The following is a 14,306-nucleotide window of genomic DNA, read 5'->3' as shown; positions in this document are numbered from 1 at the left end:
CTCAACGGCGTTGGAAATTATACATCCAGAGCTTTCCAGCAATATATAATAGTCCATACTTTATTCGGAAATTGACGACGTAACTTGGCGTTGAACGCCAAGTACGTGCTGCTGTCTGGAGTTAAATGCCAGAAACACGTCATGATCCGGAGTTGAACGCCCAAAACACGTCATAACTTGGAGTTTAACTCCAATAAAAGCCTCAGCTCGTGGATAGATCAAGCTCAGCCCAAACATACACCAAGTGGGCCCCGGAAGTGGATTTATGCATCAATTACTTACTCATGTAAACCCTAGGAGTTAGTTTATTATAAATAGAACTTTTTGCTATTGTATTAGACGTCTTAGACCAGATCCTGGATTGTAATTTGAATCCTGTGATCACGTTTTGGGGGCTGGCCATTCGGCCATGCCTGAACCTTTCACTTATGTATTTTCAACGGTGGAGTTTCTGCACACCATAGATTAAGGGTGTGGAGCTCTGCTGTACCTCAAGTTTCAATACAATTACTATTACTTTCTATTCAATTCTCTTTTATTCTTATTCCAAGATATACGTTGCACAACACTTTGATGAATGTGATGATCCGTGACACTCATCATCATTCTCACTTATGAACGCGCGTGATTGACAACCACTTCCGTTCTACTTTAGGCCGGGCGCATATCTCTTAGATTCCCCAACAAAATCTTCGTGGTATAAGCTAGATAGATGGCGGCATTCATGGGGATCCGGAAAGTCTAACCTTGTCTGTGGTATTCCGAGTAGGATTCCGGGATTGAATGACTGTGACGAGCTTCAAACTCCTGAAGGCTAGGCGTTAGTGACAAACGCAAAAGAATCAATGGATTCTACTCCAACCTGATTGAGAACCGACAGATGATTAGCCGTGCTGTGACAGAGCATTTGGACCATTTTCACTGAGAGGATGGGATGTAGCTATCAACAAGGGTGATGCCTCCAGACGATTAGCCGTGCAGTGACAGTGCATAGGACCATTTTCCCGAGAGGATTAAAAGTAGCCATTGATGATGGTGATGCCCTACATACAGCTTGCCATGGAAAGGAGTAAGAAGGATTGGAAGTGTGAGTAGTGAAGTAGAGTTTCAAGAGGAGCACAGCATCTCCATACGCCTATCTGAAATTCCCACTCTTGATTTACATAAGTATTTCTATCCCTTTTTATTTTCCATTTATTATTAATTTTCGAAATCCATAAACCAATTTAATCTGCCTAACTGAGATTTACAAGGTGACCATAGCTTGCTTCATACCAACAATCTCTGTGGGATCGACCCTTACTCGCGTAAGGTTTATTACTTGGACGACCCAGTACACTTGCTGGTTAGTTGAACGGAGTTGTGAATTCCAATAGAGCCAATTATTAAATTTCATACAAGTACAAAGAGCATGTGATCACAATTTCGTCCACCAGGCATATTGGTTTCAGTCACCGTTGCCGGAGTCGAGTCGCCACAGCCGCTGGAGGTGGCTGCCGGGGCTACCGCCCAACCGGTTCAGAGGCTACTGCGGTTCAGTTCAACGGTTCTTTCTTAGTTTCAGTAAGTATTTATGTTTCGAAATGTCCTGCGTTAGTGTCCCGTACGTGTATTAAAGCCTTTACGGTATTAATGTTCTTAGAATTTAGTAACTAAGGTTGCTTGTTGTAATTTAAAGCTGTTTATGCTACTGTGAAAACGTGTGGGGCTGTGCCTTGAAGTTGCCTCTGGTTTCGGGCTGAGGCGGAAAGGACTATGTGACGCGTTTGGGTTATGGTTATGCGTTTTGAGGTAGGGGCGCTTTCCAAAAACTATGTTTTATGTATTGGAATTATTACATATGGATACTGATGTGAGATAATAAATTTGGTGATTGTATCAGCCTTATGTATTAATTGATTGTCTCGAATGATTATGGATGTTTGTTTAGCTGAATTGTTGTGCGGCTTTGTGAGATGTAGTGTTTTGAAGTGATTCTTTAAAAATTTGAAATCTGATTTTTAATCCGTTGAGGATTGATTGAATTGAGTTAATTATTTTGATGATGTGAAAAGTCGAATGCACTTTTGAATTCAGCCTAGTTTACTTTAATTGACTGGGTTTTGACAAATGATTTGTTATTGAGCCGCTTCTTTAAAGCTTTGGAAATGAGTTAAATCGGTTGGTATTGACTTGATTTTTGAAACGGTTTCCTTGAAATACGGAATTGAGATGACTGTTGGATTTGGCTTGCCTTGAACTGATTTTGGATTTTGGGCTATTGAAAAGGATTGTGGAACAGTTTAGTTGGGACCCGAACCGGGTGGCAAAGTCCAAGTTTTAGGTGAGGTGCTGCCGAAATTTCTATAAAATCCGAGTCTTTATTGAAATGTTGTCTGGAAAATGATAAGTTAAAGACTTCTACTGTTTTATTTGAATCATCAATGCAAGAAAAGGATGATTCATGCTTTCAAAATGAGTTAGTAAAGAGGAAATTGTGATTTAGTATTGCTTCTTAAGAAAGACATTGTATCTCTTTCAGGAGAAAGTTATTTGACTTGGGGGTTTCAGTTAAAGAAGTTTCAATGACTTTGAAAGAACCTGAATGTCTATTGACAATTTTCATTTTGAAATGTTTTGAGAAAGGTTTTAAGTACTCTTTGAATTCTGAATTTTTGCAAGACTAAAACAATTTTGAACATTTGAAATGCTTTAGAATTTATCATGGGGATTGAAGTTGGTTTTGCCTAAGTAAAGGAAACAGCTTTGAAAAAAGTAAATGATTACGTGACTCGATTTGGTTTAGATCCTATTTTATTACTCAAATCGGAAAGCCAAGGTTTTAATGATTTTAAATGAATTTGGCGAAATGAGTTATGTTATTCTCCCCTAAAGACATGGGACTCTGCCGAGAAACTTTGTTATAAAATCCCACTATTGGATGGATGATTTTGAATGTTTCAAAAGGAGTCTTTAACTTTCCATGGTTATGGAAGTTTTGGGAAGAGGATGCCGAGAGTGGCGTTGTTTTCAAAGGGGAATTTACCTCGAGTAAAAGTGGCTTTTGAGCCTGAGATGATTTGAGAAATGAGATCTTTAAAGCCAAGGCTGAAAAGAGTTGAAACTTGATTTCAAAGTGAAATGAATTGAGAAAAAGTTATTTATGGCTTAAATGCCGATTTTATGAATTTGATGATGTTGAATGGAGGAAGTGCTGTTTTGTTGTGAGCCGGAATGGTTGTGTATGATTATGAATATTGGCTGGTTTTGGATTGAACCGTGAGCCGGAATGGCTATGTATGATATGAATATTGGCTGGTTCTGGATTGAACCGTGAGCCGGATGGCTGAGATGGATGTTGATCCATGGCTGAGAATGAAGGCATATATGTTAAGATATTGATAATTTGTGATATTGCACTTCCACTATCGGAGATACGAGTTTCCCTGGGAGAAAGCAGTGGCTAGCCACCACGTGCTCCAGGTGGAGACTCGAAGCTCTTTTGACCCTATGTCGTCACGGTGGCCGAGCACTGTGAAATTCCCGGATGAGCTCACCCCCGTGAATATTCACCAGTGAAGGTGATGGATTTGGCATGATTATGATCACGATTATGTTGAGTATAACTCGAGTTGGAGAGACACGACAAAGGGACAGTCCAATGGTTAGCTACCAGGACTTGTCAGGTTGGCTCTATAACCAACAGATGATATCATCAGCCACTAGGATAGGCATGCATCATATGCATCTATGTGACATTGTTTGGGTGTGCATATTGTACTTGGTTTGCCTTTGTGACTATTTGAGATTAACTGCTACTTGTTCTACTTGCTGTAACTGTTTGTTTGTGCTTGAACTTCCTATCTGTGTTTGCAACTGGGACTCTATTAGATTGTGGTGATTGGTTGCTGGATTGGATTGTTTGGGCCTAGGCCCGTGGTTGAATTGAGATGGACTGATGGTTCGTTTCGATTTTGTGTTTCTGGTTTGGAAAAATATGAAAGGCTATTTTGATTCAGCATAGATAAACCTTTTGAAAGACTTTTGAATATTGTTTTAAATGAACAGTTTCCTCTTTCAGAAAAAGATTTCATATTTCTCTTTTATTGTAAACCGTTGATGAGCGGATAATTTATACGCCTTTTGGCATTGTTTTTAGGTAGTTTTTAATAGGTTCTAGTTACTTTTAGGGATGTTTTCATTAGTTTTTATGCTAAATTCACATTTCTGGACTTTACTATGAGTTTGTGTGTTTTTCTATTATTTCAAGTATTTTCTGGCTGAAATTGAGGGACCTGAGCAAAACTCTGATAGGAGGCTGACAAAGGACTGCTGATGCTGTTGGAATCTGACCTCCCTACACTCGAAATGGATTTACTGGAGCTATAGAACTCCAAATGGCGCGCTCTCAACGGCGTTGGAAATTAGACATCCAGAGCTTTCCAGCAATATATAATAGTTCATACTTTATTTGTGATTAGACGATGTAAACTGGCGCTCAACGCCAGTAAGGTGCATCTGGCCGGCGTTCAACGCCAGAACAGAGCACCATTCTGGCGCTGAACGCCAGAAACAAGCAACATCCTGGCGCTGAACGCCAGGAATGTGCCCAGAGAGGAAAAACTGGCACTGAACGCCAGTAACAAGCATGAAACTGGCGTTCAACGCCAGAAACATGCTTTACATGGGCGTTGAACGCCCAAAACGTGCACCAATAGGCGTCTAAACGCTAGAATGGTGCACCAAGGCATTTTACATGCCTATTTGGTGCAAGGATGGAATTCCTTGACACCTCAGAACCTGTAGACCCCACAGGATCACCTCAGGATCTGTGGACCCCACAGGATCTCCACCTACCATATTCCCACCCTACCTCTTAATCCTAATCACACTCTCCTAATCCCCATGTCACACTTCCCAACACCTTTCACCAATCACCTCAATTCCTCTTCCCAATTACCCCCTTCACCACTCACATCCTTCCACTCTTCCCCATACACCCCACCTACCTTCAAATATTTAAAAACAATTTTCCCACCCATTCCCACCCAAATTGGCCGAAACTAAACTCCCCCCTCTCCCTATAAATACCCTTCCATTCTACTTCATTTTCACACAACACAACCCCTTCTTCTCCACTTGGCCGAACCTTCACCTCTCCCTCTCTACTATCTTTTCTTCTTCTTCTTCTTCTCCTCTTTCTTTTTTGCTCGAGGGCGAGCAATATTTTAAGTTTGGTGTGGTAAAAGCATAAGCTTTTTTGTATTTCCATTACCAATGGCACCTAAGGCCGGAGTATCCTCTAGAAAAGGAAAAGGGAAGACAAAAGCTTCCACCTCCGAGTCATGGGAGATGGAAAGATTCATCTCCAAGAGCCATCAAGACCACTTCTATGATGTTGTGGCAAAGAAGAAGGTGATCCCTGTGGTCCCTTTCAAGCTCAAAAAGAATGAGTATCCGGAGATCCGACATGAAATCCAAAGAAGAGGTTGGGAAGTCCTAGCCAACCCCATGCAACAAGTCGGAATCTTAATGGTTCAAGAGTTCTATGCCAATGCATGGATCACTAGGAACCATGATCAAAGTATGAACCCGAGTCCAAAGAATTATCTCACAATGGTTCGGGGAAAATACTTAGATTTTAGTCCGGAAAATGTGAGGTTGGCGTTTCACTTGCCCATGATGCAAGGAGATGAACGTCCCTACACTAGAAGGGTCAACTTTAATCAAAGGTTGGACCAAGTCCTTATGGACATATGTGTGGAAGGAGCTCAGTGGAAGAGAGACTCCAAAGGCAAGCCAGTCCAACTAAGAAGACTGGACCTCAAGCCTGTAGCTAGAGGATGGTTGGAGTTCATTCAACGCTCCATCATTCCTACTAGCAACCGATCTGAAGTTACTGTGGATCAGGGCATCATGATTCATAGCATCATGATTGGAGAGGAAGTAGAAGTTCATGAGGTCATCTCCAATGAAGTCTACAAAATAGCCGACAAGTCCTCACCTATGGCACGGCTAGCTTTCCCTCACCTTATTTGCCATCTATGTTACTCAGCTGGAGTCATCATAGAAGGAGATACCCTCATTGAAGAGGATCAGACCATCACCAAGAAGAGGATGGAGCAAGCAAGAGAAGCCCCTCACGGTTCTCAAGAGATGCATGAGGAAGCTCATCATCAAGAAATCCCTGAGATGCCTCAAGGGATGTACTTTCCTCCCAACAACTATTGGGAGCAACTCAACACCTCCTTAGAAGATTTAAGCCACAATGTGGAACAATTAAGGGTGGAACATCATGAGCACTCCATCATTCTCCAAGAAATAAGGGAAGATCAAAGAGCAATGAGGGAGGAGCAACAAAGGCAAGGAAGGGACATAGACGAGCTTAAGAACATCATTGGTCCTTCAAGAAGAAGACGCCACTAAGGTGGACTCATTCCTTGTTCTTATTTCTTTCTGCTTTTCGGTTTTTAATATTGTGTTTATCTATGTTTTGTGTCTTTATTTCATGATCATTAGTATGTAACCATGCCTTAAAGCTATGAATAAAATCCATTAATCCTTCACCTCTCTTAAATGAAAAATGTTTTAATTCAAAAGAACAAGAAGTACATGAATTTCGAATTTATCCTTGAATTTAGTTTAATTATATTGATGTGGTGACAATACTTTTTGTTTTCTGAATGAATGCTTGAACAGTGCATATATCTTTTGATCTTGTTGTTTATGAATGTTAAAATTGTTGGCTCTTGAAAGAATGATGAACAAAGAGAAATGTTATTGATGATCTGAAAAATCATGAAATTGATTCTTGAAGCAAGAAAAAGCAGTGAAAAAGAAAGCTTGCGAAAAAAAAAGGAGCAGTAGAAAAAGCCAATAGCCCTTAAAACCAAAAGGCAAGGGTAAAAAGGATCCAAGGCTTTGAGCATCAATGGATAGGAGGGCCCAAGGAAATAAAATCCAGGCCTAAGTGGCTAAATCAAGCTGTCCCTAACCATGTGCTTGTGTCATGAAGGTCCAAGTAGAAAGCTTGAGACTGAGTGGTTAAAGTCGTGATCCAAAGCAAAAAAGTGTGCTTAAGAGCTCTGGACACCACTAATTGGGGACTCTAGCAAAGCTGAGTCACAATCTGAAAAGGTTCACCCAGTTATGTGTCTGTGGCATTTATGTATCCGGTGGTAATACTGGAAAACAAAGTGCTTAGGGCCACGGCCAAGACTTAAAAAGTAGCTGTGTTCAAGAATCAACATATTTAACTAGGAGAATCAATAACACTATCTGAAATTCTAAGTTCCTAAGAGACGCCAATCACTCTAAACTTCAAAGGAAAAAGTGAGATGCCAAAACTGTTCAGAAGCAAAAAGCTACAAGTCCCGCTCATCTAATTATAATTAACATTCATTGATATTCTGGAATTTATAGTATATTCTCTTCTTTTTATCCTATTTGATTTTCAGTTGCTTGGGGACAAGCAACAATTTAAGTTTGGTGTTGTGATGAGCGGATAATTTATACGCTTTTTGGCATTATTTTTAGGTAGTTTTTAGTAAGTTCAAGCTACTTTTAGGGATGTTTTCATTAGTTTTTATGTTAAATTCACATTTCTGGACTTTACTATGAGTTTGTGTGTTTTTCTGTGATTTCAGGTAATTTCTGGCTGAAATTGAGGGATTTGAGCAAAACTCTGAAAAAAGGCTGACAAAAGGACTGCTGATGCTGTTGGAATCTGACCTCCCTGCACTCAAAATGGAGTTTCTGGAGCTACAGAACTCCAAATGGCGCGCAATCAACGGCGTTGGAAAGTAGACATCCAGGGCTTTCCAGCAATATATAATAGTCCATACTTTATTCGGAAATTGATGACGTAACTTGGCGTTGAACGCCAAGTACATGCTGCTGTCTGGAGTTAAACGCCAGAAAAACGTCATGATCCGGAGTTGAACGCCCAAAACACGTCATAACTCAGAGTTCAACTCCAAGAGAAGCCTCAGCTCGTGGATAGATCAAGCTCAGCCCAAACATACACCAAGTGGGCCCCGGAAGTGGATTTATGCATCAATTACTTACTCATGTAAACCCTAGGAGCTAGTTTATTATAAATAGAACATTTAATCAATGTATTTGACATCTCTTGACCATTCAGTCTTTTGATCACTTTGGGGGCTGGCCATTCGGCCATGCCTGAATCTTTTACTTATGTATTTTCAACGGTGGAGTTTCTGCACACCATAGATTAAGGGTGTGGAGCTCTGCTGTACCTCAAGTGTTAATGCAATTCTATTTTCTTCCATTCAATTCAACTTGTTCTTATTCCAAGATATACGTTGCACTTAACTTTGATGAATGTGATGATCCGTGACACTCATCATCATTCTCACTTATGAACGCGCGTGATTGACAACCACTTCCGTTCTACCTTAGGCCGGGCGCATATCTCTTAGATTCCCCCAACAGAATCTTCGTGGTATAAGCTAGATAGATGGCGGCATTCATGAGGATCCGGAAAGTCTAACCTTGTCTGTGGTATTCCGAGTAGGATCCTGGGAATCCGGAAAGTCTAACCTTGTCTGTGGTATTCCGAGTAGGATTCCGGTAATGAGTGACTGTGACGTGCTTCAGACTCGCAAGTGCTGGGCGTTAGTGACAGACGCAAAAGAATCAAGGGATTCTATTCCAGCAGGAGCGGGAACCAACCAGTTATTAGTCGTGCTGTGATAGAGCGCGTGAGCGTAGTTTTCACTGCGAGGATGGGATGTAACCTTCGGCCAGTGTGATGCCTCCAGACGATTAGCCATGCGAGTGACAGCGCAGAGGACCATTTTCCAGAGAGGATACAAAGTAGCCATCGTCGAACGGTGAACCCCTATACACAGCTTGCCATGGAAAGGAATAAGAAGGATTGAGTTGAAGCAGTAGGAAAGCAGGCGTTCTTGAGCCATACAGTATCTCCATTCGCTTATCTGAAATATCCACCAATGAATCTGCATAAGTATCCCTTTTATTATTTCTATTTTATTATTAATTTTCGAAACCATAATTCAATTTAATCTGCCTAACTGAGATTTACAAGGTGACCATAGCTTGCTTCATACCAACAATCTCTGTGGGATCGACCCTTACTCGCGTAAGGTTTATTACTTGGACGACCCAGTACACTTGCTGGTTAGTTGAACGGAGTTGTGAACAACTGATGCCACAATAATGATTTCATACAAGTACAAAAGAATATGGATCACAATTTCGCCCACCAATATTCTGAGTAGGATTCCGGGATTGAATGACTGTGACGAGCTTCAAACTCCTGAAGGCTGGGCGTTAGTGACAGACGCAAAAGAATCAAGGGATTCTACTCCAACCTGATTGAGAACCAACAAATGATTAGCCGTGCTGTGACAGAGCATTTGGACCATTTTTACTGAGAGGATGGGATGTAGCCATTGACAACGGTGATGCCCTACATACAGCTTGCCATGGAAAGGAGTAAGAAGGCTTGGATGAATGTAATAAGAAAGTAGAGATTCGGAAGGAACACAGCACCTCCATGCACCTATCTGAAATTCCCACCGTTGAATTACATGAGTAACTTTATCTTTATTTCCTGTTTATTTTATTTTTCTTTTGAATATCTAATCCAATCATATTTGAATCCGCCTGATTGGGATTTACAAGATGACCATAGCTTGCTTCATACCAACAATCTCTGTGGGATCGACCCTTACTCACGTAAGGTTTATTACTTGGACGACCCAGTACACTTGCTGGTTAGTTGTGCGAAGTTGTGAAGTTATGTTTGGACCATGGTATTGCGCACCAGGTTTTGGCGCCATCACCAGGGACAATCAATTTCGAACAACAATTTAAGCATGAGTAACAATTTCGCTCACCAAGTTTTTGGCGCCGTTGGCGGGGATTGTTCGAGTATGGACAACTGACGGTTCATCTTGTTGCTCAGATTAGGTAATTTTCTTTTCGAAAAAATTTTCAAAAATTTTTCAAAATTTTTCTTTTCTTTTTCGTTTTTCTAATAATGTTTTTCGAAAAATAAAAATAATAAAACTACAAAAAAATCATAAAATCATACAAACCAAAAATATTTTGTGTTTCTTGTTTGAGTTGAGTCAATTTTTAAGTTTGGTGTCAATTGCATGTTTTTTAAATTTATGCATTAGTTTTTCGAAAATTCCTTGCATTCATAGTGTTCTTCATGATCTTCAAGTTGTTCTTGACAAGTCTTCTTGTTTGATCTTGATATTTTCTTGCTTTGTGTTGTTTATTGTTTTTCATATGCATTTTTCGTTTGTTAGAGTCCATGCATTAAAGATTTCTAAGTTTGGTGTCTTGCATGTTTTCTTTGCATCAAAAATTTTTCAAAATTATGTTCTTGATGTTCATCATGATCTTCAAAGTGTTCTTGGTGTTCATCTTGACATTCATAGTGTTCTTGCATGCATCTTGTGTTTTGATCCAAAATTTTCATGTTTTGGGTCATTTTTGTGTTTTTCTCTCTCATTATTAAAAATTCAAAAATAAAAAATATCTTTTCCTTATTTCTCTCCAAAGATTTCGAAAATTTGAGTTGACTTAGTCAAAAATTTTTTAAAAAAAATTAGTTGTTTCTTACAAGTCAAGTCAAATTTTCAATTTTAAAAATCTTATCTTTTCAAAACTTTTTAAAAAATCAAATATTTTTCATTTTTTATCTTAGTATTTTCGAAAATTCTTTAAAATATTTTTCAAAAATCTTTTTCTTAAGTTTTATCTTTATATTCAAAAATTACACTAACAATTAATGTGATTGATTCAAAAATTTGAAGTTTGTTACTTTCTTGTTAAGAAAGGTTCAATCTTTAAATTCTAGAACCATATCTTTTAGTCTCTTGTTAGTTAAGTAATTAATTTTAATTTTAAAAATTAAATCTTTTTCAATCCTATCTTTTTATCAAATCTATCTTATCTTATCTTTTATATCTTATCTTTTTCAAAATTTTATCTTTTTAAAAAATTTGATTTCAAAATATCTTACCTAACTTCTAATCTTCTTATCTTTTCAAATTTAACTTTAATATCTTTTTCAATTAACTATTTGACTTTTTGTTTGTTTCTTATCTTTTTCAAAACCACCTAATTACTTTTCCCTCTTTAATTTTCGAAAATATCTCATCCCTTTTTCAAAAATTCTTTTTAAATTAATTGATTGTTTTGAATTTTAATTTTAATTCTATCTTATCTTTTATTTTTGAAAATCATTTAACTTCTTTTCAAATTTATTTTCGAAATTCTCTATCTCTCCTCTTATTCTATTTATTTATTTATTTACTAACACTTCTCTTCATCTCAAATCACTGCCCTTACCTATTCACTCTTCTTCACTCTTATTCCCTTTCTTCTTCTACTAACATAAAAGAATCTCTATACTGTGATATAGAGGATTCCTCTTTCTTTTCTTGTTCTCTTCTTCCCTATATGAGCAAGAACAAGGAAAAAGGCATTCTTGTTAAAACTGATCCTGAACCTGAAAGGATTCTGAAGAGAAAATTAAGAGAAGCTAAATTACAACAATCCAGAGACAACCTTTCTGAAATTTTCGAACAAGAAAAGGAGATGACAGCCGAACCCAACAACAATAATGCAAGGAGGGTGCTTGGTGACTTCACAAAACCAACGTCCAAATTTGATGGAAGAAGCATCTCCATTCCTGCCATTGGAACAAACAATTTTGAGCTGAAACCTCAATTAGTTGCTCTAATGCAACAGAACTGCAGGTTTTATGAATTTCCATATGAAGATCCTTATCAGTTTTTAACTGAGTTCTTGCAGATTTGTGAGACTGTAAAGACGAATGGAGTAGATCCTGAAGTCTACAGGCTCATGCTTTTCCCTTTTGCTGTAAGAGACAGAGCTAGAACATGGTTGGACTCACAACCTAAAGATAGCCTGGACTCCTGGGATAAGCTGGTCACGGCCTTCTTGGATAAATTCTTTCCTCCTCAAAAGCTGAGCAAGCTTAGAGTGGATGTTCAGACCTTCAAGCAAAAAGATGGTGAATCCCTCTATGAAGCTTGGGAAAGATACAAGCAGATGACCAAAAAGTGTCCTTCTGACATGTTTTCAGAATGGACCATATTAGATATATTATATTATGGTCTATCTGAGTTTTTCAAGATGTCATTGGACCATTCTGTAGGTGGATCCATTCACCTAAAGAAAACGCCTGCAGAAGCTCAAGAACTTATTGACATGGTTGCAAATAACCAATTCATGTACACTTCTGAGAGGAATTCTGTGAATAATGGGACGCCTCAGAGGAAGGGAGTTTTTGAAATTGATGCTCTGAATGACATATTGGCTCAAAACAAAGTGTTGACTCAGCAAGTCAACATGATCTCTCAAATTCTGAATGGATGGCAAAATGCATCTGGTGGACGAAATTGTGATCACATCAATGTAGTACTCTTTGTTATTCTATTGAATCATTATTGTGGCTCTTTGCTATGTGTGGACACAACTCCGTTCAACTAACCAGCAAGTGTACTGGGTCATCCAAGTAATACCTTACGTGAGTAAGGGTCGATCCCACAGAGATTGTTGGTATGAAGCAAGCTATGGTCATCTTGTAAATCTCAGTCAGGCGGATTATAATTGATTATGGATTTCCGAATAATAATAAATAAATAGCAGGAAATAAAGATAAATAACATAGGATAGAAATACTTATGTAAATTAATGGTGGAAATTTCAGATAAGCATATGGAGATACTGTGCCCTTTCTTTTTCTACTTTTCTACTTCTTCCTTCAATCCTTCTTACTCCTTTCCATGGCAAGCTGTATGTAGGGAATCACCGTTGTCAATGGCTACATCCCATCCTCTCAGTGAAAAAGGTCTAAATGCTCTGTCACAGCACGGCTAATCATCTGTCGGTTCTCAATCAGGTTGGAATAGAATCCCTTGATTCTTTTGCGTCTGTCACTAACGCCCAGACTTCAGGAGTTTGAAGCTCGTCACAGTCATTCAATCCCGGAATCCTACTCGGAATACCACAGACAAGGTTAGACCTTCCGGATTCCCATGAATGCCACCATCAATCTAGCTTATACCACGAAGATTCTGTTTGGGGAATCCAAGAGATATGCGCCCGGCCTAAGGTAGAACAGAAGTGGTTGTCAATCACGCGCGTTCATAGGTGAGAATGATGATGGGTGTCACGGATCATCACATTCATCAAGTTGAAGTGCAACGAATATCTTAGAACAGGAATAAAGAGAATTGAATAGAAACAGTAGTAATTGCATTAAAACTTGAGGTACAGCAGAGCTCCACACCCTTAATCTATGGTGTGTAGAAACTCCACCGTTGAAAATACATAAGTGAAAGGTCCAGGCATGGCCGAGTGGCCAGCCCCCATGATCTGAGAACTAAACATCCAAAGATGTCTAATACACTAGTAAAAAGTCCTATTTATAATAAACTAGCTACTAGGGTTTACATGAGTAAGTAATTGATGCATAAATCCACTTCCGGGGCCCACTTGGTTTATGTTTGGGCTGAGCTTAATCTATCCACGAGCTGAGGCTTCTCTTGGAGTTGAACGCCAAGTTGTAACGTGTTTTGGGCGTTCAACTCCGGGTCGTGACGTGTTTCTGGCGTTTGACTCCAGACAGCAACATGGAACTGGCGTTGAGCGCCAGTTTACGTCATCAATTCCCGAATAAAGTATGGACTATTATATATTGCTGAAAAGCTCTGGATGTCTACTTTCCAACGCCGTTAAGAGCGCACCATTTGAAGTTCGGTGGCTCCAGAAAATCTATTTCAAGTGCAGGGAGGTCAGATTCCAACAGCATCAGCAGTCCTTTGTTAGCCTCCTTATCAGAGTTTTGCTCAGGTCCCTCAATTTTAGCCAGAAATTACCTGAAATCACAGAAAAATACACAAACTCATAGTAAAGTCCAGAAATGTGAATTTAACATAAAAACTAATGAAAACATCCCTAAAAGTAGCTTGAACTTACTAAAAACTACCTAAAAACAATGCCAAAAATCGTATAAATTATCCGCTCATCACAACACCAAACTTAAATTGTTGCTTGTCCCCAAGCAACTGAAAATAAAATAGGATAAAAAGAAGAGAATATACTATAAATTCAGAATATCAATGAATATTAATTTCAATTAGATGAGCGGGACTTGTAGCTTTTTGCTTCTGAACAGTTTTGGCATCTCACTTTTTCCTTTGAAGTTCAGAATGATTGGCATCTCTAGGAACTTAGAATTTCAGATAGTGTTATTGATTCTCCTAGTTAAGTTTGTTGATTCTTGAACACAGCAA

General features: G+C 38.9%; 1 non-coding gene across 1 annotated transcript; it reads right to left on the bottom strand.

Annotated features, from left to right (window-relative positions):
* Positions 1 to 11,979: 11,979 nt before the first annotated feature.
* Positions 11,980 to 12,083, bottom strand: LOC130942636 (small nucleolar RNA R71). The gene has a single exon (XR_009071201.1). It is a non-coding gene; the product is annotated as a small nucleolar RNA R71 (small nucleolar RNA).
* Between the last annotated feature and the right edge of the window lie 2,223 nt (positions 12,084 to 14,306).

The sequence above is a fragment of the Arachis stenosperma genome, chromosome 7, assembly GCF_014773155.1.
Source record: "Arachis stenosperma cultivar V10309 chromosome 7, arast.V10309.gnm1.PFL2, whole genome shotgun sequence".
NCBI lineage: Eukaryota > Viridiplantae > Streptophyta > Magnoliopsida > Fabales > Fabaceae > Arachis > Arachis stenosperma.
Note: the sequence above shows the minus strand (reverse complement) of the source record. Positions and strands in the feature narration are given on the sequence as shown.